This window comes from Pezoporus wallicus, unplaced genomic scaffold (genome assembly GCF_028554395.1).
Source record: "Pezoporus wallicus isolate ANWC-B61680 ecotype Strahan unplaced genomic scaffold, APGP_CSIRO_Pwel_v1 contig_5485, whole genome shotgun sequence".
Lineage (NCBI taxonomy): Eukaryota > Metazoa > Chordata > Aves > Psittaciformes > Psittacidae > Pezoporus > Pezoporus wallicus.
Window position 1 is genome coordinate 1930217 of NW_026641550.1, and position 16258 is coordinate 1946474.

General features: G+C 39.2%; 1 long non-coding RNA gene across 2 annotated transcripts in view; it reads right to left on the minus strand.

Moving 5' to 3' along the window:
• Positions 1 to 8287, minus strand: part of LOC130607283 (uncharacterized) — a 29954-nt gene extending 21667 nt beyond the window's left edge. For both annotated transcript variants that reach the window (XR_008974207.1, XR_008974208.1), the window contains exons 1-2: positions 8056 to 8287; positions 7829 to 7927 (exon numbers count right to left, since the gene is read on the minus strand). This is a non-coding gene — a long non-coding RNA (uncharacterized LOC130607283). The remainder of the gene's footprint in view (positions 1 to 7828; positions 7928 to 8055) is intronic.
• Between the last annotated feature and the right edge of the window lie 7971 nt (positions 8288 to 16258).

Here is a 16258-nt window from a genome sequence, read left to right on the forward strand (position 1 = left end):
CAAGCATAAATATTTAATCTCCTTCGTTCCCCCTAGTGTGAATAATTTTTTTCCCCTTCAAGTATCAAAACAAAGTTATTGAAATGCATATAACCCTGATATTTGATCCATGGCCTCTAAGGGTCAAATACACACTGACCAAGCTCTTAAAGCCTGCAGAACTTTCAGGTGGTCACTTTGCACACACCAGCTCATCAATCAAGCAATAATCAGCAGGACAAATGGGGGAAGATGCTGGTACAGACTACTTAAAAGGCCTGGGCAGCTGGTCCACTTCAAGAGTCCTCTTTATATGGTTTCAGCCTTTAGCCCTCAATGTTTGAAGTGAATTAAATACACTTGTTAGTTTCAATAGTTTATCCTCACATCTGTTTGCATTAGCAAACAAAACTGTTCTTGCTGCAGCATCTCTCTTCTAACATTTGGATCACTTCTTCTGAATTAAGAAATGCCCTCAAAACACATTAGCAATTTCATTTTTCGTTTAAGGTATTCCACACATCCAATCTCCCTGCCTCGTTTTGTCTTTGTAATAACTGCTTTGGTAGAAGCTGCAGACAGAAAGAGACACATTTATCCTAAGCAACTTGCCCATAACAGAAACAGATTATAATAAACTGCATTGAGATCATTGCCCCAAATTAAAAGCATTGCTGTACACATATCTTGAACTGGGTTAGTATTTATTTTCTTGGGCTTTTGATTGGTCATGTTGATGACAAGCTAGTGGCAATTCTGAAATGCTGATCACATCTGTTTATCAATTAATATGCAGTGATTATTCTTAGCTTTTCAATAGAGGAGGATAAATTGGTTGGCAAAGTATAAAATCATTCTGTCTCTCACCAAGGAACAAGCAAAACTGACAACCTCCTCCACTCCCAGTATGTCATAATTAGAAATTAGAGCTGCATCAAACTGTTCGCTACAGCTGTAAACTCTGGCAAAAGAAAAAAACCCCAAAAACTCTCTGTCATTTACTTAATAGGCTTTCTATTTACTGTGAGCATGCTGAAATTAGGGATTGGGCTTTAACACAAGCAGAGAACAGGATATTTCCAAGAATTTCTGGAGGTTAAAAAACTGCTTTAAAGTGTCTGTCTTTCTCTAATTATTTTATTACATTTAAGAATGAAATTAAAAAAGGGTTTAAATTCTTAGAATTAAGAAATGAAAACATGGCACAATGAATGCATAACTTAGAAATGAAATCTATGAAAAGGTAAAATATAAACAGAATGGGAATATTCAAGCACCAGATCTTAGAGGAACTTTGAAAAACTATTTCCTTATGAAATTAAGTTGCTATATTCTGGGTGACTGTCACATTTGTGGGGCTTTTTTTGAAGGAAACCAGAAGAAAAGAAAAAATGACTGTTTTCCTTGAAAATGCCATTATCAGAAAAAAACACAGAATTAAAGCAGATATCCCATTAAACAAAAATAAGAAATAATAATGTGCAGATGGAAAATCAGAAGACATTAAAGCCACAGAGCTGCCAACTTAGCTTCCTCAATTGCTGTGGGGATCAACCCATAAATAAGAAAACATCATGGTCAGAGATCTGTTTTTTTGTTGTTTTGTGTTTTTTTTAAGTCTTTGAGTTTGGGTCTAGATTTTTCTTTATTGTCAACATGCAGACACAGTCTGTAAAGTCCATAGACACCATAACAGTGTGACGACCGGGTGCCTATGTTCTACCCTGAGTTCAGGAGTGGCTTTGGGGAACAAAATGGCAACTATCATCAGAGAGGTGAATGTCTACCTGTGAGATTGCCAAAAGGCCTTGACACACGAGTCTTGTCTTACCTTAGTAAATTAAAATATGACAGGGAAGACTCTCAGCTATCAGACACAGATATTAATCCTTTCTTACCACAGCCTGCAAGCTTTTGGCCCAGGATATCTAGCATGGACTTAAACCCCTCTGAAATGTAGCTTGGGAACAGCTGTGGGATAGGGACCCTTCCCGATGGCCAGATTGCATGGATCTAATCTGTTCTGCAAGAAAAGTGATTGTACTAGCAGGGACAGGTTCATCCATATACAGCTCCCACCAGTCACAGCACATGCAATAAACCCCATTTTTTGTCAGTATTGAGGGTTGTTTGTTGTTGACTTCATTCTGGTGGTTTGTTTTAGAGAGAGAGAGAGAAGTAGGGAAATCTTAGGCTTCCAAAAATTTTTTGTCTATAAATTAGTTATAAGCCTGTTGAATAGCCCATCACCAAAAGTAAGTTATTTATTTAAAGGCTACAATGATTTCATTAGCTGTTTTTGTTTCCATTGTTTTGGAGAAGTGTGTTGGTTAGGATCTGAGTGAAGGGAAGAGTAAGCTGTAGCAGCAATAATACAACCATGGTAATATAAATGTTGAAGTAAGTTTGTAAGAGTGTGATTTCTGTAGTCCATACGATTCAGCATGATTAATGAAAATGTAGAGTACAAAAAGTATGAAAAATATGAAAATAGTAGGTTATAAAAAAGTTTCTCAGTGCAAGTATTTACTTCTTTTGTCATCAAGCTCTCATGTTCTGATACTCCTTATGAAACAAAAGCAAGATAACAACCTAAGGTGTTCACAGAACACTAAATTTAGGAATAAAGAATATTAAATGCAATCTGCATTTCCACTGAATTAATCTGAAATCTGCCACAAACAAGTAATTGACCAGGCCCTGTTTTACCTTTTGGAATAAGATGGCTAAGACTTTGCTGAGCCAGTCCAGACCCATTACTGAGCGATGCCTCACAAGTTGAATAAGCTATGGAAAAGATATTTCATCATAACTGCTAGATGTAACAGGTGACCTTACATGCACAGGATGAGGTGGCAGGCGTATGAAATTAGTGTCACTGTCAAGCTGTTTGTAATTCAAGCCCTCCGCCTGGGGGCCCAGCTTTGCAAATGGGCACATAATCAAATAGAAAGGAGGCAAAGGCGGGGGGTAGGAAAAAGGGTAAATAGCCCTTTTTTCCTGTCACTTCTGCCATGGGTCCTCAGCAGCTCCTCTGCTCCCGGCTGACTGGAGTAATAGGAATCCAACATCTGTGCAATGTGAGGCAAAGCTGTACCTGTGCCACTGCTGTGCAGGGCACAGAGAATGCCAGCTGCTCAGCTGCTCTACTTCAGGTGAGCCAGGAAAAACCATGAAAAAGAGATAATCCAAAGTGTGATAAGACAGGTACTGCATGTCAGGGAAGTGGATTGTCTTGCTGGGCATTAGCTGTGCTGCATGACATGTCATTTGGTTATCTGGTGCTCTGTTGCTTGGGCAAATCTTCCAGGAATCAGGGACTGTCCACCAGGCTAATTTTTTTTACTAGATATTTCATTGATCTGCTGAGAGCTGAAAAGCCCAAAAGTATTTACTCTTGTCCAAGTCATGCCATCCAAATTACACAACCTCTAGTGAAGACAAAGTAAATTGTGAGGGGGCAGATTCACTCATGATACTTCTGTTGCCTGATACTATTTGTTAATGGAGAAAATACAGCATGTCCCTGAAAAAAGTTTAAAAACAAAACTTAAAAAAAAACCCATCAGAAAATAGTTTTTCTGCTGTTTAAAGAAGCATCAAGTGTTTTCACTTCAGGCTCTGTAAATCAGAATTATGTCAGGTTTTGCATGCATGTGTATCATTTTAGATAAGGGAATGAAACATGAGTCATATCTGCAAATATCAAAAGCAAGACTGTTGCATTGGTTTAAGGCAGGCAAGCACCAGTTTAAGAGCTGTTTTAGTCCTTATTTTCTATGGTACGAACTCTGCATTTACAATCCTTCCTCCACCCTCTACTATTCATTCACACAGTAATATATTTTAGCAATATTTATCTCATTTTAAAAATTTTTAATTAGAGAAGTTTTTAGATTCTCTCTGGAATGTTCAGTTTTGGTATTTTCAGTGATGCAAGGGGAAATTGCAAGATTCAGGTCCTAAACACGCTGCTGATGTTTCTTTTTTTCAAATGACTTTCCAGAAAAGCACTTTTTTTTTCTGTATATATTTTACAACTCCCATGCCCATTGTCTTTATGGATGGAGAAGCTTGCTCTGCTGTCAAAAATACCATTGGGGCTACATTTCCTATTGGGCTTTGTTCATTCAGCAACCCCCCCCCCCCCCCCCCCCCATCCCAGACTCCAGTAAAATACACTTCAGTGTTTGGGATTTCCCATTCATCCCGATTAAAACAAAGCCAGCAAAGTTTCCCCCACCAAACTGCGCCTGTTTTGAAGAGGCAGCAGCCACCGGCTCTGGTTTTGTTGGGGATGAAAAGAGGGCATCGCAGCTGTAAGGCAGTGCAGACGTGTGAAATGGGTTTCACACGCTGCTCAGCTACCAGTGGGGTGGCCATGTATGATTCAGTCTGGCCTAAGTCAAGAAAAGGAAAAGCCTTCAAAGCCACGCCAGCCATCACCTCTTACAAACCCTAAGTACCCCTTTTGACTGCCATCGCTTTGCTGAAAATAACACATTTAGTCATTTGTCATAATTATAAGAGTCCCAGTGACAAGGAATGCGGGCCCGCCTTTTAGCGCTGCCAGGCCTGTGATAATGCAGCCAGCGGGGGACGGCTGCTGCCAGCAAACTGCGGTCGCTGTGCCAGTGACGCTCCTGCCGAAAGGTCATGCGTGACCTCTGCAAGCAGTTCATCCCAGATGATTGATCGGCTCGCAGCAAAACTAATAATTACATAGCTCTTCATTGCCATTCATCTTCGTAACATGAAATTTATCCTGGTGTGAAGGATCCAGGCCAGGCTGGCGTAAACTGTTGAGCCAGAAGCCTACTAAAGCCCCAAAGATGCAACTCAAACTGTTTCAGCTCCACCCCCCACCCCACCCCTCTTTTAACTTCTTGTTTTCTGCAGGTATTTCCCAAAGACAATGAACAACGTAATCTTCTTCGCTCACGTGTATTATTTCAATGTTTCTATTTTGCATTTCTAAGCGTAATCTACAAAACTCAACAAAACTTACTCTGTTTGCTTTCTCCAGACACTCTCGGTGTGCACGTGTTACTGTTACAGCATGTTTCTGTGACTCACAAATCTCTATTTTTTTACCAATATCCATTTAAACACCTTTTTAACATGAAGAACGTAAATATACTTTCCCAATTGCTTTCAGTTACCTAGGATCCTCAAGTTTTTTTCAGCAAACATTGCTTTCTCACACATGGTAAAGACCTTCTGCCCCACTCAAACAGATTCAGAGCCCTTCAGAAGCGTGAGTGCAGACCCCTGCAGGGATCGCTGCACTTTCCAGAAAACCTCATCAGGAAAACATACTCACCACGTAAATATGGGGAGGCACACGTCAAGGCAGCAGAAGTGAAAACTTTCTGCTGAGGGTGTGTGTGAAGTGTACCTCTTTAACCTGGAGCTATCTCTAGATCCCCATGGAAGGAGTGAAAGACTGGAAGTGAAATAGTTTGAATTTCTACATTTCCCCACACCCCAGCCAGCAAGCGAGCACCTATCAACAGGGGCTTTGTTTTCCAGTGAAGTATCAGTGAACATCCTGAACTTGCACTTGGGAGAGGTAACACGAGACAAAAATTGTGTATACACAAACACTCCCAGAGTTAATTCTAAACAAGGGCTTCAGGACAGTCACCACATGCTGAAATGCTCGGAGACCTGTTTGCTTTAAGCTGATGTCTCCTAGTCTTTTACGCCAAAGCAACAACCGACTGCCAGGGTGTTTCATTCCTCTGCACCCTACAAAGATGTAGAAAAGATGTGTATATCCAGACTAAGGAAGAAGAGTCCTAGCAAACCCTTTCTTTGTGTTTCTGGGATGCAGCTTACATGTTAGCATGTCTTAATGGGGAGCCAGAAGTGTTCTGGACAGCTGAACACTTCTGACAGCCCAATTTTAGGAATCACCTCCGATCAATAAGACAGAAATTTCACATTTGAATCTTTATCTACTTGAATTATTCACATCTGAATCTCTCATTTACCAAGCAGGGAGCAGGCTCTGATGTTTGCTCTCTTATTATGGAAAATTCTTCCAACTCTATTTACAAATCTTCAGTTAGTGAAATTTGCTGGTAATAATCTAGCACTGAGTAGCATATTCTTTTGAGAATAGTCAGTTAAATTAGCCTACTTGTGAAACAATGTCTTGGTTTACACAAGTAAACATTTCGGACTTAGAAACCATGTTATTGATAACTTTGTGGCTAAATCCCTACAGCTTTACTTGTTTTTTTGTGTAGCCTATTTCTTTGTCCAATCTGCTGTTATATTCACAAGTAGCATCCTTAAAATGTCTGAAGTCAGGACCCCAGGATTTTGCCAAATGCTAGGAATATCTCTTAAGATGTTACCAGACAAGCAGCCTTGAGAAGAAACACAAAGATCAAAGAATGAGCTTTGTTCACTATAGCAAAACTGGCGTCTGCTCAGACTCTCAAAGGATCCAGCTTTACCCTCCCAAGTTTGTTTTGTTTTGCTGATTACACTACTTTCTTGTAGCTCATCTACAGTGAATAAAACTTTCTTTTAATTTAAAAAGAGGTCTCGTGCTCTATTTTTACTGCAAGGAAAACAACTGATTTCCCCTCCCCCTAGCAAAAACCAGTGCAGGAACCCAGTCCCTGGCAGCTGCTGCTGACTTTAAGCACCATATATAAGGTATTAAACCACCCACTTTATGTTCTAATAACATTAACAGTCTCACATGAACCAGGACATTCAGGTTAAAGCTAAAATTCTCTCCTTAAGTCACCACATTGTGTCTAGGTACAGTATTGCAGCACTTAATCAGGGGGCCTCAGAGCAGTGGGGGGTTCATACCATATGTGCTATAATACCTAAGCACAGCGGGGTGAGTTAAGGACAGAGTTTTAGACTTAACTCTGAATTTCTTAGGTTCTGCTAGTCCCATGCTTAATGTTGTTTTTTTTTTAAAAAAAAAGAAAAAAAAGAAAGCATTCTATGTGTCTGGGGAGTTACTTTCCTCTTTAAAAAAAACAACAAATCAACAACAGAAAACATGTTGTGAAGGACAGTGCACAAGTGAGGGTGATTTCTCAAGAAAAGATGAAAGTAGGTATCCAATGCCAACCATCTACAATGATAGCATGGGCATGTTGATATTCTACAAACATTTATGCAACTTTCAAACACATTAACTTAATCCAGGTGTCTAATAAAGCTATATTAAAAATACTGTTTCCACATGAACTTTATAGTTCTTAAAGCCATTTACTTTAATTATATTGTCTTTGATTTCTTAGCATCTTCCAGGACACAGCCTAGAGTTTAGATAGTACTGCAAAATACATTCTCTAATGAGATGCTTACAGTTTAAAAATCAATACTAATTGTGCTAGATTTGTACTTCTTCTTGGCAAGCCTGTTAGCAAATATGTATTTGCTATGTATTAAACAAGTTTCAGATTAAAAATTTATCCTCATAGAAACTCCATAAAACAATCTGCAAGAAGGTGAGAAGACTAAAGTTGTCAGTGTAACACTGAATTTTCCTAGGGCAACTCTATGTAAACCTAGTGGTATTGTGGAAAGACCAAAAAACAGACCCTTTATTTCTTCTCCTGTAACAGCAGATAAAAGGTATTTAAACATACAGCACCTGCACATCGTCAAATCTAAAAAGAACAATAACCAAAGCTGAACCAAAACTGTACAGCTAGTATTAGTGTCTGGAAACAACGCTTCTACAAAGTACATCTCATCTGTGTTTAGGGTGATTTCCTATTGTTTGTTAAACATTTTTCAGTCGCATCTAGGTGCCTACTATTCGTACAGCAAAGTGGCAGAGTAAATTTCTACAGTACATCCTACTTACCTTCTCCTCAAAAGAAATTCACTGGCCTCTGAGTCAAGATCCATTTTCACAACTAGAGGGTAGATCCTTTGCTAGAATTATTTATTATGGCTGCATCATCTGCAAGTGAAATCAAATGAACATAAAATGAGCAACATCCAGGGAGTGTTACCCTTCTCTCACTAAGGCAGGCTTGGTGGAAGGTCTGATATAATATATCATACCTTGGTGAAAACCCACCAACTCACCTGATGATTTTTAATGTGGGAAAGCAGCAAGGTCTAGAGGGAATGTTTAGGACAGGCATGTGAAACATACCCTCAAGAGTAACCCCCAGTGAAAATACAAGTTCACCTCTTCAGAGAAAAGCTCATTAAAAACTGGCAGATCTCAGTGGTTTTATTGCAAACCAATCAACCTGAACCTGTAAAGGAGTCTGACCTCACCCAGATTCATGGGTCTTCTATTTTTGACTTTACCTGCTACTGATAAGAATTGATTTCAAAGGTTCTAAAATTAGCTCTGTGCATCAAAGGATGGTTATAGCATGTCTTGGCAATGTTGCAGTTTTACACGTTTTGCTGTTCTGTGTGTGTTCTCTAATTGGAAAAGTGTAACCCTTAAATCCAGGAATCGGTGACTGAGTTAACTTTCCTCTTGGAGAAGTGCTTGGAAATTGACTTCCTCATAAGTGAGGTTTTTTCCCTTGCATGCAGGTGGAAACCAGAGTATAGTTCTCATAAAGTTAACAAGGTCACTTTGCTGGGCTTAGGCCTCATGTAATTTAAGTCACCTATTGCCAATGAAGGTAGGTAACATTTTCTGCCACTACAGATCACTCCTCTGAAACCAGAGCAGTGATTGTTAGCAGTATAAACCCACCAAAACCAAATGGATTTAAAATGTCCTAAACAATCAGAAACTGAAGAAATTGAAAAAAAAAAAAAAATCTAAATGCTCATTTAGCAGTGTAATAAAATGAACGTGTATGGTAGGAAATAATTCTGTGCTTTTCCATTTAAGTGTTTTGTACTGGAAGATGTAAACACATTCATAATAACATCAACACAGGCAGGGAGTGCCAAAACCACAGACATCACACTAAGTTACCAACCCAGAAAGAAGGTACCCCTATGTCTTGTTTTTATCCTTAACACCTTTTAGCTTCTTTCCCTCACACGTCTACCCTCCCTGCTTTTAGGCTGGAAGAAGCTGTGAAGTGGTAAAAGGAGTTTGTGCTCATAAAGGTTTGATGACTCGACCATCTGGCTGGGAACTCTCATAAAAGAAGCCCTGCGGAGGTTAAGGAGGTCAGAGACTACACAAGGTGGGGTTGAGGTGGGTCCCAGAACTCCTCTAACTGGCACCCAAATTTTATCCAACCGATTGTAAGGTGCTCTCATCAACCTCCACAGAAAAGCATCTCCATGGACTGCTGACAAACATGACTTCTTTCTCTTGTTCATTCTTCTAATTCTATGGAAATTTAAAGGCAATGTCTCTGCCTGTATCCCATTGTAATCAATTCCATCCTCTCCCAGTGCTCAGCTCATTAACAAGTGACCTGAAGGCAGGGGAAAAAACCCACAACTTTTGTATAATGGAGCCTTGCTGCGTAGAGACTATAAAAGTAAACAGGCCTGGTTCACTTAAATAATAATAAAAAACAAAACAAAACAAAACCAAACCCCCAAAAAACAAAAAACAAACCCAAAAAAACTAAAGAGATGAAGAAAAAATACAAAATATACTCTCTTAAACACTTAAGATTCCCGATGTTAGAAATTATCTACATGACAGATATCTGTTCTTGCATTTGCAAATTATTTTTCCCTTATAGAAGTGTTATCTAGAGCTGTAACTGTTTACACAACAATTCTGTGCTATGTGCCCCCAAACCATATATTTAAAACCTGTACACACAAAGTTATAGTCTTCTGCTGTACTGACTGCCCTGGCAGCAGATAAGTACCCAGCATCAGGGTTATGAATTGCAGGCTTCATTAGTCTTAAAATGGTAACAAAGGAAGATGCTCCCTAAAAAGTGTCATCCTTCATCCGAGAGGGTAGTGCCTGACACATTAGGAATCTATATGCTCAATTAACCACTGGCAGGCTCATTTTTTCTGTGCCTCTCACTCAGCTTCTCTCCCCACCCCTTCTCCTAAGCACTTCACACTTCCTTCTGATTGAATCCTTCAGCCCTGCCATAGATAGCCCTGACTGTATGCAAACTCTCAACTACAGGGCTGCTTGAGGGATTACTTTTGGCTGCTACTTGTTCTCTCTCAACCACTTTCCAGTGAACGGCCAAAGAATGTTACTGCTATATTTTGCTTTTGATTACCAAAAGGGAATACATTCAGATCCTTTGCCATTAAAAGTTAGTTCACAAATTCAGAATCTATCTTGGAAATTAACATAGTCTGGTGCTTAAATTGTAATTTGTATTCATAGCTCTTGAGAGCAAGAACACTTTCTGAAGAAGCAAAGTATGCTTCTTTTATATAAAAAATAATAGTTTTTCAGTCTATCAGCTTGTGAATCTAACATTTTAATCTGTCCATGATTTTGTTCGCTGTTTTTCTTTATTTTTTCCCCCATTACTTAAATATATCTTTAATTATATGAGTAGCCTTACTGAAATAATTTCAGCAGTCAAAATTTTGGGTGGAAGGAATAAAGAGGGGGGAAAAAAACCAAAATAAGAGGGGAAAGTTAACAGATAGAAAACACAGCCAATCAGAACAGAAAGCCAGTGTCCTAAATGGTTCATCCTCCATAACTATTAGCATACACATGATTAACAGTATAGTAGACCTGATTAAGTGTGTCTGTACATTATGCTCATCCCTGCATGTTGATTGGCAAACCTGATTAATGGTACACCAGGTTTTCTACAGCGATGGAAGGATGATGTGCTGGTCTCAAGAAAACTGTGGAAAATAAGCGAGCAGTGTGCAGCTAGTTACCCAATGCACAGCAAAAAAAAAGGGGATGAGAGGGAGAGCTTGTGCTGCTTGTGTGTGAACACAAAGTTTGAGACATGAAGTTTAAGAGAATGAAATTGCTTTACAGTTTTGCTTATTACAAAACAATTTAAGTCTGGGTTTGGATGCAGATCAGATATTTGCTTATTCTAGAATTTGTCTTTGCTTCAACCTGTGTATCTCTCAGCACACATATGCATGGGAACCTACCACAGGAAATTATAAGCAGTCTGCACTAACTGCCTGTAAAGATCTTTCCAGAAAACTGTCTAACACCAGTCTTGTGCTTCTGTATCTTGCTGAATGCACAGAGTATGTAATTTTCAACCACACTTGTAATGCAACTAATTTCAGATAGCTTTTAGGGACTGTTTCAAAGTATTTCTGAAGTCTCCAGAGGATATGAAGTCTCTAGATGAGACTTCAGCAATGTTTTTGGGACTTGGTGGTTAAGTGTTCTAAAGATAAGCACTTGAAAATGCAATTCATTGATGCCTCCACCCTGAATGCTTGTAAAAACAGATGATGTATATTTAGCTATAGCTCCTGCTTGTTATTGAGTTATTGACAATGAAAGTCAGCAGTCTTATTAAGCTGAAAGGACTTGCTAAATGGCTTCAATAGAAGCCTAATGTCTAGACAAGGAAGTTAAAACAGACCTGTGCTTTGTCTCTTTCTCCACCAAACATACCCTGGTCTACATATGTAGGCATCTAGCATAAAAAAAGGTAAAAATGCACGTTCATATCAGTGTAAAAGTACAAAATGTCTAGAAAATCTGTGTACTATTGATACACACCATCTATTTTAGGTCAGGTACACAAATTTTTTTAGCCATATACATTTGTCCAGAGCAACTTTGGAGGATTAAGTCTCTGGCGTTAAAACTGCTGAATAGCTTTTCTTGAGTTGAGGTATTCATGTGAGGTCAATCTGGTTATAATGGGTCAAATTTACCAGCTGCTCTTGCATGAGGTTGGTCTGTGACAGTAAGTCCAGAATTGTTCCAACAAAATGAGGTTCCCACTAAGAAATATAGAAGAGTTGGGCTGTTAGTACTCTTCTTGTCCTTCCTTGGGTGAATTCCTTCATAACCTGTAACTGAAGACCTGTGGAAACCTGTGTTCATTGAACACTGGCAGTGTTGGTGTGAGAGACTGGCTCAGCCCTTCTGCTTTATCTCCTGATGCTAGTCATGGCATCATGTCTGTAAGCATCTGTTTTACGCAAAGATAACCAAGAGAGAATCCAAACCACTAGTGACGTGTGTGACAATGACACTGCATAGGTATTTTTAATCGGTTAAATTTTACTGAGTAAGTTAAACTGTTATTATTAATTCTTATTTAGTTTTGGTAATTAATTTTTTTTTTTTAATGATTCAAGGGATGTTTGTTTTCACTATCAGTAATAGGTTTCTAGATGATTGGGCTAGCTATATGGTAGAATAGTAATCGCCCCACAGTGAGGACAGAGCTGTCTAGACCCAGCCAATATGAAATGCTGCAGAAGTAGGTATGTCTTAAAAAGTTCTTCCTGGCAAATGGAGACCTAACTTGGGTGGAAGTCCTTTTTTTTTTCTTCCTGTGGTCTGCAGCCCAGAAACTTTAATTAAAGATATTTTTCTCTATCTGTTGCTTGCACAGAACAAGCTCACTCTTTTAAATCATGGTAGCGATGGAAGGGTGGTGGTAGCATCATTTTCACTTGCATGGGCAACAGATCCTTTTAGAAAAAGTGAAATGCAATGTTCTCTTAAGATTTTTTTTTAAATCACAATTTTTTATTAAGGGTTGGGTAAGCAGCAGATGAGGGGGAAAACGGCAATTCTTTTCCTCTTTCACAAGTATTTCCCTACTTAGGCGTTTTGCCTTAGACTCTCATTAAAGTGCCATCTCAGTTAAATATTGAGATATGATCTATTTTGTGTGCTTTTGGTCAGAATCTCTTATTTAGAATAGGGCAGAGACTGGTTTGAGTCCCATCAAAGCCCAAGAAGCTTAAAGCGCACATCTTTCACCTCTTCAGGGTTTAATACTTTGTGGAGGAGTGAAAAGGAATATCTTTCCTGTGATGTGCTATATGACTACACAGGGAGTAATACGCTGAGTCTGAGAGAAAAAGAAAAGTCATGGTCAAATGTTTTCTTCTAGGAAAGGGCTGCACTCCTGGGACCACTTTTGTACACTATCAAATGACTGCTTGACCTTAAGGTGTAAGCCAGGCACTAAGATGCCCAGGTTGTCATCACCTGGGCCTGAAGCTGAACTCCAGGCAGGTAAGAACTTTTCTGAACACCTTGAGTTCAGATGTCTCCTATTTTGACAGTAGTTGAGTATCTAGGACCTAGAAGCCTACTTCACTTTATGTTGGATGTCCAAGTCACTGTCCCTTTCTAGTAACAGAAATTCATTCAGGTCACAAAATGCAGCAAACAAAAATACATTCCCATATCTCTAAGGAATTCCCTTGTAGTGTCAGGGAAGATCTCAACTTAATTTGACTTCATACTGACTAAAGTTACCTTTGCCAGTATACCAAGCCTAGCAGGGCATGCTGTCAGTAGAACTCCCAATTCCTGTGAATTCCAGCTTCTGCTAAGTGAACTAATTGCCAATGTCTTGCAAAAATATTTAGGCTGATTAGTAGAAATATTTGATAAACAACTACTGAATTTAAGGAAACAGTATTTTTAGGCTAACATCCAGAGATGTGCAAATTCTGTTCCTTTCTCAGTTTCCTGCAAAAAAAGGTGCAACAGTTTGAAACCCTGCTGTTTGTCAGATAAAGGTGCAAAAGTTATATTTTGTTGGGTTTTTTTTTAAGGCTAGAGTTGATTTATGTCAAAGAAAAGAAGCAGATTACTCACTTAATGTGCCTCTGACATGGTTACAGAAGTTAAACTGTAATTTCCTTTGAGATGTGTGGCTTGGAACAGGCATAAATTTATTTTGAATGTGATATTCTGTTTATTAACACAGAGGAGAGTTCATGAGATAGGCATATGCATGTGATTTACCTTTATCAAAAGTTTCTATGAAGTGGCCAATGCTTTCTCTGTGTGACTTCTAGTTTTTTTATGTGTTCGAGTGGAAGCACTGCTTTGAACGGATACAGCAAGTACGGTTGATGCAGGTATGAGCAAAGGGTTCTCAGATAGTAATTTACTAAAGAAAAGTCTCCCTCTCTTTATTTGAAAAAATCCCAGGCAAGTTATTTGTTTGCAAAATGTATTCATCTACTGCTTACAGTTCTTGAATCATTACCTTTTCAAAGTCTTTGTGGTTTAATCCCAGTTACTGAAAGTTTATCTGAGTAGTAAGTAAGTAGCTTGGCACTCTTCAGTGAAGGAAGAGGCACCGACATGGTTCTGCTGCAAACAGCTCAAGGAACTGTTGTGTGTATTTTACAAATGCGCAGCTAATACTGCAAGTAATTTTCTTCCAGTATATTTGTTTCTAAACCGTCAGGATTTGGCTTTGCAGTTTTTTAACTGTGGTTTTACTTGTGTTCAAGAAGGAGTTGTTTAAAGCTTAAAATCAAAGTTTTAGTTTAAAGTACTAAACCAATCACTCAGTCTGTTATCTATGCACATTTACAAGACTCCACCAGTCCTCCTGGACAACATGGTAAGCTAACAATCTTCAAGTATATCCCAAAGGAATTTCACTGGCTTCTGTATTTATGCTGTGCTTTTATCACCCAGTTACTTCTCTGCTTCTAAGGTGAAACTTTGTTTTAAAACACTTATCCTTTTGTGAACCAAGGAGAAGAAACCAAGGGATGAAAGCTCCAAAGCCAAAGATAGCTTACAAGGAATGCCTTCAGGCCAGTGCCCTACTGTTTAACCCTGGGATTCATTTGCTCAGACATTTCAGGTGACTGAGTTGTCAAACAAAAAGAATGAGGTTGGCTTTTAAGTGATTAAAACACACGCAGGTTCAATGTTAAAAAATATAGGGATAAAGCATGACAGGAAGTAGAGGATATTAATGAATGAATGCAAAGAAATACATATAAATAGAGTTATTTTGGTCCTGACCATATTCCTCCACCTCCATTTTACACAGAAAAACACTGATTCCCCTGAATCAGTGAACTAGTAAAATACAATAGTTTTCTATATATCCTGAATTCTCATGTTAATCTCTAGCCAAACTTGGAGTCCACGTAAGACTTTGAGAGAGTGTATGAAAAGAAGCTATTCCTCAGTGGTGAAAGAAATATCGAAACATAGAAACATAGAATAGTTAGGGTTGGAAAGGACCTTAAGATCATCTAGTTCCAACCCTCCTGCCATGGGCAGGGACACCTCCCACTAAACCATGTCACCCAAGGGTCTGTCCAGCCTGGCCTTGAACACCACCAGGGATGGAGCATTCACAACTTCCTTGGGCAACCCATTCCAGTGGCACACTACCCTAACAGTAAAGATTTTCTTCCTTATATCCAATCTAAACTTCCCCTGTTTAAGTTCTAACCCATTACCCCTTGTCCTATCACTACAATCCCTAATGAATAGTCCCTCCCCAGCATCCTTATCGGCCCCCTTTCAGGTATTGGAAGGCTGCTATGAGGTCTCCACACAGCCTTCTCTTCTCCGGGCTGAAAAAAAGAAGAAAGAAGAAAGTTTGAAAAGAATTTAAGTGCCATTAAACTGGCAATACTCGCTAGCAGCTGCATCTGAGACATCACGGTTTCCATTACAACTGTGAGACAGTTGTGCATGAGAACTGAGCAATGCCTGTGAACTAAAAGGTTGGGGCAGAAGGTCAGTATACAATTACCTGGATTTCATGCCCTGACCAGAGGCAAAGGTAGCCCACCGCTTGCTGGGAAGATCAAGCAGCCAACACACCAGAAGAAAATATGTCTAAGTATATTTATGGTTAGGTTAGGATATCTGTTGTTGATAGTTTAATCATGGAATCATAGAATACCAAGTTGGAGGGGACCTCAGTGCTTATCTGGTCCAATCTTTCCAGGTAAAGCATGACCTAGACAAGGTGGCCCTGTCCATCTGAATTTTAAAATTATCTGACTTTGGGGAATCCACCACTTCCCTGGGGAGATGATTCCACTGGCTGACTGCTCTCATTGTGAAAAATTTTCTCTTGTGTCCAGTTGGAATCCCTCCAGGAGTAACTTTTGCCAACTATCTCTTGTCTTTTCCATGTGACTCCTTGTAAAAAGGGAGTCTCTACCGTCTTTGTAGCCACCCTTTAAATACTGGAACATGGTGATAAAGTCTCATCTAAGCCTTCTTTTCTGAAGACTGAACACAAACCCAGTTCTCTCAGCTTTTCCTCATACAGCAGCTTTCCCAGTGCTTTGATCATCTTTGTGGCCTTTCTCTGGACCCTCTCCAGCCTGTCCTCATCTTTTTTTGTATAACAAGGACCAAAACTGCACACAGTATTCTAGGCGTGGCTTGACAAGCACTAAGTAGAGTGAGATTATG